Raw genomic sequence first — 19,600 nt, 5'->3', positions numbered from 1 at the left:
CGTCCTGGTCCCTTTGCAGACAAACAGCCCCAAAGCATGATGTTTCCATCCCCATGCTTCACAGTGGGTATGGTGTAATTCAGTATTCTTTTTCCTCCAAACACGAGAACCTGTGTTTCTACCAAAAAGTTCTTTTTTGGTTTCATCTGACCATAACACATTCTCCCAGTCCTCTTCTGGATCATCCAAATGCTCGCTAGCGAACCGCAGACGGGCCTGGACTCGTACTTTCTTCAGCAGGGGGACACATCTGGCAGTGCAGGATTTGAGTCCCTGGTGGCACATTGTGTTACTGATAGTAGCCTTTGTTACTGTGGTCCCAGCTCTCTGTCGGTCATTCACTAGGTCCCCCCGTGTGGTTCTGGGATTTTTGCTCACCGTTTTTGTTATCATTTTGACGCCACGGGGTGAGGAGGGAGTCGAAAGTTTGTGTTGCCCAACGACAGCCCCAAAACATCACTGCTCTAGAGGAGATCTGCATGGAGGAATGGGCCAAAATACCAGCAAAAGTGTGTAAAAAGCTTGTGAAGAGATACAGCTAAAGATGTCCCGATCGATCGGGACGTCATTTTCAAAGTATCGGAATCGGCAAAAAACATATCGGACATGCCTTTTTCAATATACAGTGGTGCCTCTACATACGAAGTTAATCCGTTCCAGGATCTTGTTTGTAAATCGAAATGGTCGTATGTCGAGCAGGATTTTTCAATAGGAATACATTATAATTCCATTAATTCGTTCCACAGCTCAAAAACCTACATTAAATCCCTAATAAATACTGCTGGTACTATTACAAATTGCAATTACACATAGCAAAACAAATCAATTATAAATAAAAATCGGAATAATATAATAAAAATAATAAAAATAATTCCTGTATTAATGTAATGAATCGGGTTATAATGTGGCGGACGTTTTATGTGCTACCTGAACGCACCGCGGGGCTGACGTGCCAGAGACAGAGAGCGGTGAGCTTGAGAGTTTCACTTTCACTTTTAATGTTTTCTTGAGAACACCATCAATTGCAGCACACAGTAGGTGTTTTGTCTTGAATAAGTTGTGAAATAAATGATAAAAACGTGGCGAATCTGGCAATTTATATGGAGATGTTACCACAATAAGAATTGTCAGCTTAATTTATAAAGACTGGCGAACGATGGTCGGAGGAGGACTGTGGAGATTTATTGTTTAGCCATTTCACGGATGCCCAGCCCACGCTCATATTTTTCAATCATTTGCATTTTCATTTAGAAGGTAAGCGTCAACTTTTTCCTTGTTTCACCACCTGTACCAACCTTTTTTTGAAACCTGTGTCGATTTGTCACACAAGAAAATCCGTCGTGCATTCGTCTGCGGTGCTGCCATGTCGTCGTATTTCGAGATTTTCGTCGGATGTAGAAACAAATGGCGAGTCAAATTTTACGTCGGATGTCGAAAAGATCGTGTGTCGAAGCGATCGTATGTCGAGGTACCACTGTATATATATATATATATATATATTTTTTAATTAAATCGTTTTCTAATTGTATGTAACGTTGCAGACAAAATGTCTTACACTCATCCAGAGTAGTTTTGGCTCAAAGTAGGGCTATCAAATTTATTGCGTTAACGGTGGTAATTATTTTTTTCTTAATTAATCACGTTAAACAATTAACGCATGCGCTGCACGACCCACTCACGCATTGTCGCGTTCAATCTATGAAGATGCCGTTATACCACTATATAGAGCTAGACACAGCATATAATGAGTAGAGAGAAGTTTGACAGCCCTTGGAGCCTTTTTTTATTTGGCTAAAGCCTTGCATTCCCTCTCTCAGCAACTAAAATTAACGTGGGAGGTAATGCGAGGAAGAAAGGTGGTAGTAGATCATTGTCTTAACACTAGTGATGCACGATAATACATTTTTCAACCGATATCGATAACCGATAATTTCCTGCCCATCCACCCGATAACCGATAATGTCACGCCGATAATTCTATTCAAATATGTATGTAAAATTTTAAAGTATACAAAGATCAAGTGTTACTGTGCAAAAATGTAATTTAGTGCTTTTTTTCCCACATCAAATGTGAACAAGTAGTAAATTCCAACAACTAAACAATGGCAATGACGTTGTGTAATGGTAAGCTTTTGGCAACAATTACTTAGAGAGTAAACACCCAAATTGCACAAAAATGCCTTTAAAAGTAAGACATTCCTAACATATATCACATTACTACACTGCAAAAACACCTCCTTAAAACTAGCAGAATTGGACAAAACTGTTGATTGCGCATATTTGGAGGCTAAATCAAGTATATAATTATCGGATTGCATTATCGGTTGAATTTCGTTTTATCTGGATTATCTGTGTGACGTCATAATTGCCATTATCAGCCGATAATTATCGATGACCGATATTATCGTGCATCTCTACTTAACACCCTATGTTCTTTCCCAACGCAGAGAAGATATATCAATTGGTGCCCCTACGCACAGTCATGGTTGCATTTCCCATCATGCATTTGGGCAGAAGTTAAATGGCTGAATGATCATTTACTGAAAGCTCATAAAAATACACCCGATGGCAATATTTCGTCACAATATACAAAGTCACATTTGTCCTTTAAGAATTACAAGTCTTTCTATCCGTGGATCCCTCTCACAGAAAGAATGTTAATAATGTAAATGCCATCTTGAGGGTTTACTGTCATAATAAACAAATACAGTACTTATGCACTGTATGTTGAATGTATATATTCGGCCGAGTTTTATTCATTTTTTTCTTAACGCATTGCCAAAATGTATACGATCGGGAAAATTTATCGGGAATGATTGGAATTGAATTGGGAGCAAAAAAAAAAGCAATCAAATCGGGAAATATCGGGATCGGCAGATACTCAAACTAAAACGATCGGGATCGGATCGGGAGATAAAAAACATGATCGGAACAACCCTAGTTAGTTCTGTTATTGCCAACAAAGGGTACATAACAAAGTATTGAGATGAACTTTTGGTATTGACCAAATATTATTTTTCACCATGATTTGCAAATAAATTCTTTAAAAATCAAACAATGTGATTTTCTGGGTTTTTTTCCACATTCTGTCTCTCATGGTTGAGGTCTACCCATGTTGACAATTACCGGCCTCTCTAATATTTTCAAGTGGGAGAACTTGCACAATTAGTGGTTGACTAAATACTTATTTGCCCCACTGTATTTTGTGCTACCAAGTATTAGGCTGAGGGTGCCAGTACTTTTGTCCGGCCCATTTTTGGAGTTTTGTGTAATGATAATGATTTCATTTTTTTTTTTTTCTCTCTATTATGTTTTTTCATTGCAAGCAAAATAAAGATAGAAGAAGAAGATGAAGATATTACTACCAAAGCATTTGTAATTGCAATCATTTTCTGGGAGAAACTGAGCATTATCTGACAGAATTGCAGGTGTGCCAATACTTTTGGCCAGCACTTTAGATACTCTAATGTGGTAATTAACAGTAACTTACTGGCAATATTTTTGCCAGTAAGTTACTGTAAAAATACAATGAAAAGTCTAACAGTGTGCCTAATTTTATTTCTTAAGGGTTTTAGTGTTTTCAAATTTGATCTGTTTTTATTGTTGTATTTGCTGTTTTGACTTTTATCGCGATGCGTTGCTTTGCTTTCGTTTTTTTCTCAATGTCATTGTATAATACTGTCCTTCCTTTTATTTATCATGAACTATATTTATCGTTGTTGTATAGCACTTTGATGACCTTTGGGGGTTTTTGTAAAGGGTTATAGAAATAAATTCGATTTAACTTAATAGTTCTCTCCTCCAGAAAATTAATGCATCAATTTCCTTAAACCTTGTGATTTTAGTTTTGAGAAGCAAAATCCTGTTTGTTGTTGTTGTTGTTTTTTGGGGGGTTGTAATGAAATTACAATGTAGAAGAAAGCATTGGATCTTAAATTTTTTGATTTGGAAAGAATTTTTTTTTTCAGGAGAACAGTTAAAAACTTTTTTTTTTTTTTCATAGATAATGGTCACCATTTTACAACAAAATGTCAGAGGTGCACAGAGTGAATGAAAACAATCCGGATCAGCAAAAGCCAAGATGGGTACATCAGACTTTTTCAAAAATCGGTGATTGGGCAGAAAGTTGTGATCAGTGGGCCCCTAGCATTACCTTCGATTTATTTATTTATTTATTTTTTACATTCCCTACACAGTTTTTTTCTCCATAATTTAACTCATTGACTGTGATTCATGTCCAATTCATTTGAACTGGGAAGGGCAGCCAATTAGTTAATCATTTTAAACATCACAATGAAATAACCTAACAGGAGGGGACAAAGGCTTTTGGGATCACCTGAAGAGATAATGCAACATTTTCTTCCATGGTCACTTCCTGTGTTTGTTATGCCTTAATACTTTTGCCGATTGTGTTTCATTCCTTGCATTTTTCCCCTGCCAAAAATTTCTAGTCAAAGAAAAAGAAAGCTATAAAAAAAAGTGAAAATGAGCACGATTTGTGTCATATCTGGTCAGCATGCGAAGAGTTGGTTAGCTGTGTCGAGGGTGGCAGGAAAGCAAGATGAGAGTCGGTTAGTGAATGACAGTGACAGATTGTGCCGTACTTACGAGGAGACACAGTTATGTCCCACGTGTCCATACCAAACTCATTGTACACGGTGCATGAGACGGTCAGGTTGACAGTGGGCACGATTGTAATCTTTTGCATGACCTTGCCATTGATGAAGGGGCTTTCAACAAGCTGTGGGACAAAATGGCAGGACTGTTTATTTGCTTTTTCCAACAAGATATATTACATTTGTCCCTACATCCTCGCCAGTAGAACCAATCTTCCACTCAAACCCCTGATTGGCTGCCATTGATGGTGCTAGATGTCCAACCATAGACATCATAGACATAAGATTTTTGTGGCCATTTGAGCGTTAAGTGATGCCACCGCTCAAATGGCCACAAAAATCATCACGGAGCTCCGGGATCATGTAAGGCTCGCTCGCGGGAACCGGGCAAGGGAGGATGATGACTAATCTTCTGAAGCGGATACAGCAGACGTGGGCCTCCGTGATACCCCCGGCCATCCCTCCCTACACCAACTTGGACATCAACTGATACAATGAACCCACTCAAATTGACAATATGTGAAATTCCATGGCAATCAATGACTTTTGAATCATATGTGAGTAAAAATAAATAAATAGAATATAAACAACAACAAAAAAAACCTGATAATAACTGGACTGTAACACAAACATGCTTGACTGTGCGTCCCGGGCTGTTGGGGGACGGGTATCGATAAGCATTTGCTTTCCCGTCTTTCCTTTGTCTGTCATCGTCTTTCTTTCGGGCAAATTCCACACTCTGAAACTGTCAATGATTATGATGATGAAGACAATGACAATAAATTCATTCATTCATATTTTACTTGACGAGTCACTTGAGGTATTCTCCGCGCACCGCCCGCCCGTAGGGGGCTATGTAAGTCGGCCTCATTTATTAGAAGTAGGTGGGAATGACTATCACATATGCTGCGTTTGGAATAACCTTCAAAAAGTACGAAATCTGGAACGCATGCTAACAAGGATTGTCTCAGGAGTGATTTGTTCGAGGATTCAAGGTAATTATTATATTTTTCGTACAATGCATCCATTTTGAAACGTCGTGAAAAAAATCAATGGGAGCCATTGGCGTCATTCTTCGACAAATTAATGTAAAATAACTGCCCGGTTTTTGCTTTTAACCAAGAATCGAGACTGTTTTATGTCCATATCTATAAAGAATTTAGTCATTTAAAGAGCATATGACACGAGAAAAAAAGTCTAAAATGTCATTATTATGTGAATTAGAATCATATTCTGAGACGATTCGACTATATACAACAATTTAGCAAAGCACAGATGACGAGAAATTAGTCTTTTAATCTGCCGGTTAGCCACGCCTACCATTATAGGGCTTTAGCGTCCCCAACAGGTGGATGACGTCAGCGGTAGACTTGGCTCATCGATTTTACTATTCAGCCCATTGAGGGGAAATTATTCAGAACGAGGAAAACGCGACGAAGAAAGCCGCAAAATGTCATTGTTTCAGTCTCTCTACTCCAATATTTTTACAGGATATTCTTTTTACCCAAGTATGTTTCCCCAAAAGCTATATAAATGGCTTGAGAAGGACCAGTCATACCGTTGAGGGGGAACTATTTACAACGAGGAAAACGCGACGAAGAGAGCGGCAAAATGTCATTGTTTCTGTCTCTTTACGTCAATATTTTTACAGGATACTCTTTTTATCCAAGTATTTTCCCCAATAGCTAAATAAATGGCATGGTCATGACAATTAACAGTCTTGTGCTGAATGGAATAGGAAATAATAAAAATGCATTTATTCAGGACGACATGGCAAAATTACTCCATAATGGTCAAAACTTGTCGACTTCACCTTTACTGTCGCACCTCCCGAACGATATTTTATGACACCTAAATCAGACATATGTCATTTCCCTTCCCCGGCTTCGGAGAATGTAAACAAACCAGAAGGCGTGACAGCTAGCCGACATGCTAACCCGAACCGAGTGATGTTTCAAAGTCTTCAAAGCGGAAAATCACACATAGCTATCCTGGATTATTTGACATGACGACCCGGTTGTCGAATGTCTTAGCGGATCGGCAAACCGCCCGGCGGAGAGCAATTTACAGTTCGTTCCCCGGAGGAGGGCGGCTGGAGTTGTTGTGCAGCTAACGTGCTGCTAATAAGCAGAGGAGAGCTTTTTACATGCCTATCAGTGATCAAACGTAAGTAGTCCTTCATTTAAAGGAAGTTTGTAGTGTTTACTTTGTAATCGCTGTATTCGTATTTGACATAATACAAAACAAGATGTTTACTCACTTCCTCGTAAGTCCAATGGTCCCACAGTAAATATCCACGGTAAATGGGAACCTTTTGAAACTCCAAAAAGGCGCATACGCCTCTCCCTCATACAGAATGATTTTTCTGCAGCCGTTTGGCTGGCGTGATGCGAAAAATAAACGTATTAATCCGCAAAATCAGCTGAATCCTTCGTCCTCATACACAACAGGACACTGTAGCGTGAAGAGGACGTCTTCTACCGTACACGTCACAGCGCCCTCCTCCTCATTGCAAGACCGAAGCCGGAAGTCACTCATTTTCCTGGCGCGGGATTCAAAAAACTAAATAAATATAGCGATCGCTTCCACACACATCCAAGCGGTCCATATCATTCAGGAGCATAAAATACCGCGTGTATTATGAAATAAACATCCTTTTTCGTGTCACAGGCACTTTAAGCATTTATTTACAAGAATTTTGAAGGGAAAATACCATTGTGGCAGCACCCTTATCATAACAAAGCTAACAGACTAGCTTAATTCTTCGACAGATTTAAGTTGAAGTGAACTCAAACTGCCCGTTTGTTTTGCTTTTAACCAAGAATCGAGACTGTTTCATGCGCATATTTATAAAGAATACAGGGATTTAAGCATTTATTGACAAGAAATTCAACGTAAAAACCTCATTGTTTTGCTACGGCGGCCATGTTGGATTTTGTATCTCTAGATTTTATTTTAGACATCCATATTTAAAAACAATCAGCTTTTACGCATTCTATTTTATGTCATATTTCAATCTAATAACTTTCAGTTAAACACCATGGTCCTACACAGCGGCGTACTTGGCAATTTTGGGGCCTAAGGCGAACATATCCAGGGGCCCTCTTCATGGGTCAGGGGTTCAAAAGGTGAGAAGGGTGTGGAGGAAATATGTTCCAGTACACTAGGGCTGTCCTAAACGAAAAGTTTTCTCCTGATTAGTCAGCCGACTAGTTTTACGATTAATCGACTAATCTAATAATTTGCTTTTTTTTTTTTTTTTTTTTTTTTTTTTTTTACTAATTTAGCAATGAAATTGTTGTTAACGCTTATTAATTCACAAAACCATTTTGGAACACTTAAATTCTTTATTAAAGTACAAATAATCATGTAAATAACAATAATTAATCACAAATAAACAATGAGGTTAAATGTTGATAGCATTTACTAGTGCAAAAGAATGGAAAGTAAACAGATTCAGTACACTGACTTTGCCTTTCCAACATTATTCAAAACAATCCTTAAAAAAGAATTCTAGCACTATTATTATAGTATACTACTATATATAATAGTATAATAACTATAAGAATGATTCACTGCCAATTATATTTGTCATAAACCGTGTCATTTGAAAGTTATTCTTAGTGTAGAATCTGTATTCTGTAGTATTTACTCAACATTTTATAATATTAATTCTGAAGTATGTGGGATTAACTCCAGAAATCATTATTTATATGATGAACATGGCGTGCTTTTATTTTGAAATGTTCACCGGAGGTACGTTCGCTAAACCGCTAACCAAAAGCTTTACACTCCGTAAAAATACATTCTTCGTCATTGCTTGTCGTGTCACTAATAGATTTAATTTTTTTTTTCGTTAGCAAATGCTGTTAACCAGCTCTTGAGTGCAATTGTATGACTGATTGGAACTGTACTGCATTGTTTCGCCACAGGGTGTGCTGTCGTGTAATTTATGTTCGGTGTGAAGAAGAAGAAGAAATTTAGAAGAGGCATTAGCGGCCTGTTCTCAACTTCTGCCTCACTGCACTTTGGCTGTCATGGAAAGCACGTTCGCTCATGTGTTTGAAATAAACGATAGCCGACGTGCAAAGTAGCAAGTGAACTGTAAAAATAACGAGCTTAGTGGCGTGAAAAACGCGGGGGAGCTAAGTGAAGCTAACGAACAGCTAAGCGGAGCTAAGCAATGCTAAACAGAGCTAAGCGAAGCTAAGCAATGCTAAACAGAGCTAAGCGAAGCTAAACGGCGCTAAATGAAGCTAAGCGACTGATAGTGCGTGTGTGTGGGGGAGAGATGATATAAATGCAGCATTCAAATGGCTTTCTGTTTTTGTTTTGTTATTTGTTTGTTTGGTATGCTGACATAATTATACATGACGAATAGTTGGGGGTGCTGCTGGCTCCAGTGGCCCAAGCCCTTGTTCATTGGGCCAAGGGCAGCTGGTTGGGGGGCCCCCTACTGGTTGGGGGCCTAAGGCGATCGCCTACTTTGCCTGAATAGTAGATCCGCCTATGGTCCTACACCAACCCCTACGCCGACGGCAACAAGCAGATCTTCATCTACTTTGACCCCGTGCACCTTTGGAAGAACATCCACAGCAGCTTGTACAACAACGGCTGCATGGTGCTGCCCAGGTGTCCTGGGGCTGAGGTAAGTGGCCAGCATTATTCACTTTATGAAAAGTGTCAAGGCTGGCTACAAGTTGACCCAGAAGGTGCTGGCGCCCTCTTCGATCGAGAAGCAGAGCGTCGTGCTCATCATGGCGGTGGTCAACCCCTACACGGTCGCCGGGCTGAGGCTTCTCTCACCAAGACCACGGGTGAGGAGGAACACAGGGACACGGCTGACGTTCTGGAGATGTTCCAGAGGATGATCTCTGTGATGAACCTGCGCGGGACGGGGCAGGACGTGCGCTGGAATGACCTCCTGCCAAGAGCAGGAGGTGATAGGGGCAGCCTATATACAGGTGCCAGGAAGGGCACAGGCTGGTCAACACTATTTCGCCGCACATCAGCAGGTCCCTCTTTAACTGTTTTGGTGCGAACTTCTCCAAGGATGTGACTTCCGAAGCGAGGACGTACAAGGCCTTAGAGTGGCAGACCGGCAGAAAGGAGATAGCGAGGAACAGACTTGTACAAGTCGAAGAAGTTGACCAGAAAACACAGCAATAGTCCAAGATTCATTTGCATGCACATTTTATGTTGAATACTTTCCCACCAACAATATTCAAAGCATTAACTTTCAAACTGCTGCTCATTCACATCGATTATTTGCACTGCCTGAACATACGACTATCTCATACGCATTTTATATTTGTTTATTTAGATTTTAGTCACTTTTGAGATTTTCATTTACAATGCACAGTAAAGGGAAATGCTCCACAATTTCATTGTATACAATAAAGGCCGATTCTATTCTATTCTATTCTGTTTTGGTTTTAGGTCGGTAGCAGCTTTGGTTTTGAAAATGTTTGAATTTGAAGTTTTTGAAAATAGGCCCCGTTTCCCGTGTCATGCCAGTAGGTTATGAAGTCTATGACAGGCCTTCACCCTAGAAAAAAAACCATTTATACTGATATAAATAAAGATCTGGGGTTCACATACGTGGACATCACTTTTTGAGTCATGTACTTATATATCAAATGTTAATATTGTGGCCTGCATACCCCAAAATGTGATGTCCACATATGTGGCGCAAGGTTTTGTTCTTTTTTTCTTATCTTTATCCTTAACCTTTCTAATTAAAGTGCATGTGACACGAAAAAGCATGTTTATGTCATAATACACCCGGTATTTTATGCTCCTGAATGATATGGACGGCTTGGATGTGTGTGGAAGCCATCGCTATATTTTTTTAGTTTTTTGAATCCCGCGCCATGAAAATGAGTGACTTCCGGCTTCGGTCTTGCATTGAGGAGGAGGGTGCTGTGACGTGTACGGTTGAAGTCGTCCTCTTGACTATACAGCCGTACTGTTGTGTATGAGGACTAAGGATTCATCTGATTTTGCGGATTAATACGTTTATTTTTCGCATCAAACCAGCCAAACTGCTGCAGAAAAATCTTGCACTATGAGGGAGAGGCGTGTGCGCCTTTTTGAAGTTTCAAAAGGTTCCCATTCACCGTGGGCATTGGCCAAAACAAGCCCTACTACTGTGGGACCACTGGGCTTACGAGGAAGTGAGTATACATCTTGTTTTGTATTATGTCAAATACTAATACAGCGATTACAAAGTAAACACTACAGACTTTCTTTAGAGGACTACTTACGTTTGATCATTGATAGGGATGTAAAAAGCTCTCCCCATGCACATTAGCTGCACGTTAGCTGCACAACAACTGCAGCCGCCCTCCTCCGGGGAACGAGCTGTAAATTGCTCTCCGGCGAAGACAATCGACAACCCAGTCGTCATGTCAAATAATCCGGGCTAGTTATGTGCGATTTTCCGCTTCGAAGACTTTGAAACATCACTCGGTTCGGGTTAGCATGTCGGCTAGCTGTCACGCTTCGTTTACATTCTCCGAAGCCGGGGAAGGGAAATGACATATGTCCGATTTAGGTGTCATAAAATATAGTACGAGAGGTGCAACAGTAAAGGTGAAGTCGACAGTTTTGACCATTATGGAGTCATTTTGCCATGTCGTCCTGAATAAGTGCATTTTTATTATTTCATATTCCATTTAGCACAAGACTGTTATTTGTCATGACCATGCCATTTATTTAGCAATTGGGGAAAATACTTGGATACAAAGAATATCCTGTAAAAATATTGAAGTAAAGAGAAACAATGACATTTCGCAGCTCTCTTCGTCGCGTTTTCCTCGTGAATAGTTCCCCCTCGACGGGCTGACTGGTCCTTCTCAAGCCATTTATTTAGCTATTGGGGAAAAATACTTGGATAAAAAGAATATCCTGTAAAAATATTGGAGTAGAGAGACTGAAACAATGACATTCTGCGGCTCTCTTCGTCGCGTTTTCCTCGTTCTGAATAATTCCCCCTTAATGGACTGAATAGTAAAACCGATGAGCCCAGTCTCCCGCTGACGTCATCCACCAGTTGGGGACGCTAGAGCCCTATAATGGTAGGCGTGGCTAACCGGCAGATTAAAAGACTAATTTCTCGTCTTCTGCGCTTTGCTAAATTGTTGTACATAGTCGAATCGTCTCAAAATATGATTATAATTCACATAATAATGCTATTCAAGACTTTTTTTCTCCTGTCGTATGCTCTTTAAGGTTTAATAAAGCTCTGTGCTTGATGGGGGAAAATATTACATTATGCCTTTGTGATGTATGATTGCTTCTGTGACATAGATTGTAACAACTTCTATTGTTTTTCACCTTGAGTCCCATAAGTTAGGAGGGAATCTCATGAGATAACTTGTTTTGCACTCATAATATTGACGGTGGGAACACAACATCTGCTACCGGACAGCACAACCTGGGAAGCACGCAAGGAAAAGCCCCTTTTTCGAGGGGCTGAACCAAAAGTAGCTTTGTCATTGGACGGGGCCGCGCCGCCTGGGAGCGGAGGTTGGCCGTCTCCGCCCCCGTGTGGCGCGTCCCTACAAAAAACAGGACATTTCCAGGCGACCCGTGAAGTCCGCCAGCGGGTCACGTACGGATCGCCTGGCTTTGTTCCTTCGCCGCCTTACCGGAGCGTCGGCTCCCGCTCATTTGTCACGGTAAGCGATTTTCATTGCTGAAGGAACACCTGGTTGTGCTGTACCGATAACGCGGGGATTCTGGGATTGACAAACTCAAATCTAGCGTCACGTTACCATTGTTTTTGCTTGTTTTTGATACTTGTTGCTTGCTCTTGTGGGATTATAATCAATAAATCTCATTTATTCTGCATTTTCTAATCAATAAACATTGTCTTTTTTGCAAAAGTGTGCCTGTTACTGATTCACCGCGAACCTGGAAATTTCGGAAAACAGTGCTTTTCTCTTATCATAGCCCTGTAGTTTTCATTTAATTACTCAAAGTGATTCTACACAAAAGTATTTTATTTCATAAGACTAAGGCTGCAACAACGAATCGATTAAATCGATTGATAAATTAGTTGCCAACTAAATTGATCAGCGATTTTTGCCGGCAACTATGAGCCGTCCCGTTTGGGTCCTTGTTTGTGTGTAATGCGAGGCTGCGTGCGTGCCAGTTGTTAGAGCAAGACAGAGAGAGTTCACTGCTGCAACTGATAGTGCTGCTGGATTGTTGAATCAATAATATTACTAAATGTTGAGAGTTAGACTGTCTTTTATGTTGTTAGATCCAGTTTGTCTCCGTCAGAGGTGAGTAAATTTAGCATATTGCATTTGTTTGTATTCTTTGTTAATGAAACCTTACCGCTTAGCACAGAGTGCTAAGCTAGTTAGCGATTATGCTAATTAGTGTCTTAAGTCTCCATTTGTATTGTATTTTGGAGCAGCATATTATCACTTGAGTTATTGTTATGTAGGAGATAGTGATTGGTTTGACATGCACCCCCCGTGTACTTGATTTTCACAAGTGTTAATACATTTTTGTGCTCTGTCAAATTATTTTGTGTTTCCGCATTGCAATGGAAGTCATCGTTTGTGAGACTGAAATTTCCGAGGGCACAAAAAACGCACCTCGTGTGTTTTGGAGGGGAGAGAAAAAGAGAGCGTGGTTGTGAACTGGTGGACGCGACAACAAAGGAAAATAAAAGTTCAAATCTCAAAAGATAGACTGGCAGACTTCTTCCTTGTGTCGAGCTGCAACAGTTAGATAGTAAATTTGTCTCATTTCTTGATAAAGAAACCACACACATAAACCCATTCACATAATAGCTTAGAATCTCCTTTCAACACAAACCCAAACTGTAAATTGCCATACAAGAGAGTGTGCTTTGAAATTGGATTGAATTTATGAACGTAAGTTTGATAAAGAAAACTGATTCATTAGTCTGCCTCCTCCTTATTCAATTTTGCTGTTTAGTTTGTTTAAAGAACATAAATGAGTTGACACAATTTATATCAGCGCTCTGCCCACATGACAAAAAAAAAAAAAAAAAAAAAATGTCAATCAGCAGCACTTTTTTAAAATTTGAATGAACAGGACTTTTGTCTGACTTGTGCAGTGAGAGATTCTTTTTATGTTTAATACTCAGAACCTTTACTAAAAACTAACAGGTTTTATGTACTGAAAACAGTAGAGTTGTAGACTACAGTACAGTTAAGTTAGGAAGTTGTAATAAGATATTGTACTGTACTATGATCTTTGTATATCAGGATTTTCAATTATCCTGGATCCGGATGCACGTATCACCCCCCCAAAAAAATTGTGGGTTCACATTTGTTTTTACAGCATGGCAAGTTATCTGAAGCACCACGAGGAGGTGATGTTCTCCAACAAGAGCTTTGTGTTCAAGTACACGCTAACAAGTGCTGAATCCTCGCAGGAAAAAAAACAACCAGACCAGAGACTAACCAGCAACCCTTTCAACAATCCTTTCAGCACTCATACATTTCATGTTGGATGCACTTAACAGTCCATATGAGTACCCATTAATTCACTTCCTTGAAAAGATGTCTAAAATGGGTGTAATTAGTTTTTTTCTTTTTCAGTTGACAACTTAATTGACTTAAATTGCAGATAATAAAGGTAATATTGCTTGAACTTTTTTGAAATATTAATTTTAAAAAATACTTGATTTTCATATGGATCTGGCGGATCGGTACAGCGTCTGCAGTGATGCGGACTCTCCGCAGCTCTGTAGTGGTGAAGAAGGAGCTGAACCGAAAGGCGAAGCTCTCAATTTACCAGTCGATCTACGTTCCTATCCTCACCTATGGTCACGAGCTGCGGGTCGTGGCCAAAAGAACAAGATCTCGGATACAACCGGCCGAAATGAATTTCCTCCGCAGGGTGTCCGAGCTCTCCCTTAGAGATAGGGTGAGAAGTTCAGTCATCCGGGAGGGACTCTGTGTGGAGCCGCTACTCCTCCTTGTTTAGAGGAGCCAATTGATGTGGCATCTGGTTTTGATGCCTCCTGGACGCCTCCCTGGAGAGGTGTTCTGGGCCTGTCCCACCGGGCGAGGCCCGAGGTAATGACCCAGGACACTCTAGAAAGACTATGACTCTCGACCTGGGAAGGCCTTGGGATCCCACCTGAGGAGCTGGTTGAAGTGGCTGGGGAGAGGGAAGTCTGGGCTTCCCTGCGAAAGCTGCTGCCCCCACGACCTGACCCCGGATTGAGCGGTAGATGATGGATGATGGCTCTTACACATAAATAACATTACATTAAATATAGGGATGGACTCTTTCCTTGATATCTCATGATTCAATTTTAATATTGCAAACAGATTAAAAGAACACTGTCATTTGGATATAAGGCACCAAGGGAGATTAAAAATGATGCTTTTGCTTCGGTCTCATGTGTACAGTACGATGTCTGACATGTCTTACATGTTTGATTTCCTAATATAATTCTAGTGAAACACCAGATGTCGCAAAACAAACAAACAAACAAACAAACAAACAAAAAAATAAAAACATGTCTGGCAATAGGCGTGCTTCCTTAATGTGGAACACTTCAATTAGTTTCTTCATCAAATAGGAGGAAAAAAAAATAGTGATTTTTGCATGCAATTACTTCTTATAAACCCCCTTCGATTCATTGGTTTTGCAGGCCCATACCAAGGAAAATATTTATTGATCAGAACACTCCTTTTGCTATTGCTTATGTAGTTTTCCTAAGGAAGGAATTAATACCATTTCCTTTGCTTCTTCCTTTGTGTGTGTGTGTGGTGGTGTAAGTGGCGGGTTGGATACATACCGAGATGCCAGTGATGCTCCAGGAAAAAGATGGCTTTGGAAAGCCCTCAGCCTCACAAATCAAGACTTTATGTTGACCATCTTCACTACGTTGTTCGGACAAGTGTGAGATCACAGGAGCGCCTACAACGAGATGCTCTTGTTTCTAAGTTCTTTTTTCCATTTTCACAAACACACACACAATAATACGCACACATGTCCAATTTAAAGTGAGGACCTAAAGCAAAAGCTGGGAGTATGGGGTATCAGAATCCCTAATACAGGTGTCTGGTCCCTGTATGACTGGTGTCAGAGTTTGCCGGTTGGAAGTCAGATCCGTGAGGGTTGGACTCCACCAAGGCTGCCCTATGTCACTGGTTCTGATCATAACTTTTATGGACGCAGCTGAGACGTTGAGGAGTTCTGGTTTGCTGGCCTAAGTATTGCATCTCTGCTTTTTGCAGATGATGTAGTGCTGTTGGCTTCATCAAGCCGTGATCTTCAACTCTCACTGGAGTGGTTCACAGCGGAGTGTGAAGCGGTCGGGATGAGAATCAGCACCTCCAAATCCGAGACCATGGTCCTTAGTCAGGAAAAGTTGGAGTGCCCTCCCCGGGTCAGGGATGAGGTCCTTCCCTAAGGGGAGGAGTTCAAGTATCTCAGGGTCTTGTTCACAAGTGACAGAAAAATGGAACGGGAGATCGACAGGCAGATCGGTGCCGCGTCTGCAGTGATGCGGACTCTGCGCATCGGTCCGTCGTAGTGAAGAGGGAGCTGAGCCGAAAGGCAAAGCGCTCTATTTACTGGTCGATCTACGTTCTTACCCTCACATATGGTGGGCTGTGGGTCAGAACCAAATGAACAAGATCCCTGATACAAGCAGACGAAATAAGTTTCCTCCGTAAGGTGTCTGGGGTCTGCCTTAGAGATACTGTAAGGTGAGAAGCTCGGTCATCCGGGAGGGGCTCGGAGTAGAGCCGTTGCTCCTCCGCATCGAGAGGAGCCAGATTAGGTGGCTTGGCCATCTGATAAGGATGCCTCTGGGGTGCTTCCCTGGTGAGGTGTTTTGGGCACGTCCCACTAGGAGGAGGCCATGGGGCCGCACCATGACACGCTGGGGAGACTATGTCTCCCGGTTGGCCTGGGAACGCCTTGGGATCCCCTAAGAAGAGCTGGATGAAGTGGCTGGGGAGAGGGAAGTCTGTGCTTCCCTGCTGATGGTGCTGCCCCCGCGACCTGACCTCAGATAACCAGGAGAAAATAGATGGATGGATGCATTTCTCTGGGCTTAACCAAATGTATTCGACAATTATTAGTAAGTTTGAATAAATGGCCTTTTCATTCATTCAATTGAGAGAGTTGATTTGAGACACAAGCATGGTCAAGGAATGAATTTACTATATTTTTCGGACTATATGTCACACCTGAGTATAAACGGGAGAAGCAGCAGCTAAAACATGCACAATGAAGAGGAAGACACTACAACCACGAGCAAAAAGTATGGAATCACTAGTCTCGGATGAGCACTCACTCAGACATTTTATCATGTAGAACAAACTCATATAAAAAGCTTGAAAAAAAAAATGAATTAGTTCATAAGTGCAACTCTTTAGCATTCAGACACACTAAAAGAAATGAATGAAAAACATTTTGGTGGTAAGTAAATGTTACTTTTATTGAGCAAGTGCAGGGAAATATATACGGAGTCACTCCATTCTGAAGAAAAAAATATGGAACCATGAGAAACAAACAAAGAAAAAACAATCAAAACACATCTCCAGTATTTAGTAGTACCACCTCTGGCTTTTATGACAGCTTGCAGTCTCTGAGGCATGGACTTGATGAGTATTCTTCATCAATTTGGTGCCAACTCTCTTTGATTGCAGTTGCCAGATCATCCTTGCAGGTCGGAGCCTTGCTGTGGACCATTTTTATTTTTCAATCTCCACCACAGGTTTTCAATAGGGTTGAGATCTGGACTATTTGCAGGCCATGACATTGACTGGATGAGTCTTTCTTTAACAACTTTAGCTCTGTGGCATAATGCTTTGTCATCTTGGAAAATGACAAACATACAGTGGGGCAAATAAGTATTTAGTCAACCACAATTGTGCAAGTGCTCCTACTTGAAAAGATTAGAGAGCCCTGTAATTGTCAACATGGCTAATCCTCAACCATGAGAGACAGAATGTGAAAAAAAAAAAAAACAGAAAATCATATTGTTTGATTTTTAAAGAATTTATTTCCAAATTAGAGTGGAAAATAAATATTTGGTCACATACAAACAAGCAAGATTTCTGTCTCTCAAAGAGGTCTAACTTCTTCTAACGAGATCTAACGAGGCTCTACTCGTTACCTGTATTAATGGCACCTGTTTGAACTCATTATCGGTATAAAAGACACCTGTTCACAAACGCAGTCAGTCACACTCCAAACTCCACTATGGCCAAGACCAAAGAGCTGTTGAAGGACACCAGAAACAAATGGAAGACATACAAGACCACTGATAATCTCCCTCGATCTGGGGCTCCATGCAAGATCTCACCCCGTGGCGTCAAAATGATAACAAGAACGGTGAGCAAAAATCCCAGAACCACATGGGGGGACCTAGTGAATGACCTACAGAGAGCTGGGAGCACAGTAACAAAGGCTACTATCAGTAACACAATGCGCCGCCAGGGACTCAAATCCTGCGCTGCCAGACGTGTCCCCCTGCTGAAGAAAGTACACGTCCAGGCCTGCCTGCGGTTCGCTAGAGAGCATTTGGATGATCCAGAAGAGGACTGGGAGAATGTGTTATGGTCAGATGAAACCAAAACAGAACTTTTTGGTAGACACACAGGTTCTCGTGTTTGGAGGAGAAAGAATACTGAATTGCATCCGAAGAACACCATACTCACTGTGAAGCATGGGGGTGGAATCATCATGCTTTGGGGCTGTTTTTCTGCAAAGGGACCAGAACGACTGATCTCTGTAAAGGAAAGAATGAATAGGGCCATGTATCGAGAGATTTTAAGTGAAAATCTCCTTCCATCAGCAAGGGCATTGAAGATGAGACGTGGCTGGGTCTTTCAGCATGACAATGGTCCCAAACACACAGCCAGGGCAACAAAGGAGTGGCTTCGTAAGAAGCATTTCAAGGTCCTGGGAGTGGCCTAGCCAGTCTCCAGATCTCAACCCCACAGAAAATCTGTGGAGGGAGTTGAAAGTCCGTGTTGCCCAACGACAGCCTCAAAACATCACTGCTATAGAGGAGATCTGCATGGAGGAATGGGCCACAAAAACAGCAACAGTGTGTGAAAAGCTTGTGAAGAGTTACAGAAAACGTTTGGCCTCCGTTGTTGCCAACAAAGGGTACATAACAAAGTATTGAGATGAACTTTTGGTATTGACCAAATACTTATTTTCCACCATGATTTGCAAATAACATCTTTAAAAATCAAACAATGTGATTTTCTGTTTTTTTTTCTTTGCACACTCTGTCTCTCCTGGTTGAGGTTTACCCATGTTGACAATTACAGGCCTCTCTAATATTTTCCAGTGGGAGAACTTGCACAATTCATGGTTGACTAAATACTTATTTGCCACACGGTATTTTCAATTGAAGGGATAAGAAAGCTGTCTAAAATTTCAACGTAAACCTTTGCATTTATTGAAGATTTAACCACAGCCATCTCCCCCCTGTGCCCTTGCCTGACATGCTGCCCCATATCATCATGGACTGAGAGAATTTTGATGTTTTCTTCAGGCAGTCATCTTTGTAAATCTCACTGGAACAGCACCAAACAAAAGTTCCAGCATAATCACCTTGTCCAGTGCAGATTCTTGACTCTTGACACCATTTCCAATGCATATTCTTGACTCTTGACAAGGAGCCAGAGGTGCCAGTGGTGGTGCTACTAAATACTAGAGATGTGTTTTGTTATTGCTTTGTTTGTTTCTCATGATTCCACATATTTTCCTCAGAATGGAGTGATTCCATATATATTTCCCTGTACTTACTCTATAAAAGTAACATTTACTGACCACAACAATGTTTTTTATTCATTTTTTTAGTGTTTCTGAATGCTAAAGAGTTCCACTTCTGAACTAATTATTTTTTCAAGCTTTTCATCTGAGTTTGTGCTACATGATAAAATGTCTGAGTGAGTGCTCGTCCGATACTGGTGATTCCATGCTTTTCGCTAGGAGTTGTACACACAAGTTTTA

This window comes from Corythoichthys intestinalis, chromosome 6 (assembly GCF_030265065.1).
Source record: "Corythoichthys intestinalis isolate RoL2023-P3 chromosome 6, ASM3026506v1, whole genome shotgun sequence".
Classification (NCBI taxonomy): domain Eukaryota; kingdom Metazoa; phylum Chordata; class Actinopteri; order Syngnathiformes; family Syngnathidae; genus Corythoichthys; species Corythoichthys intestinalis.
The sequence above is the reverse complement of the archived record's forward strand: the minus strand, read 5'-3'. Positions refer to the sequence as shown.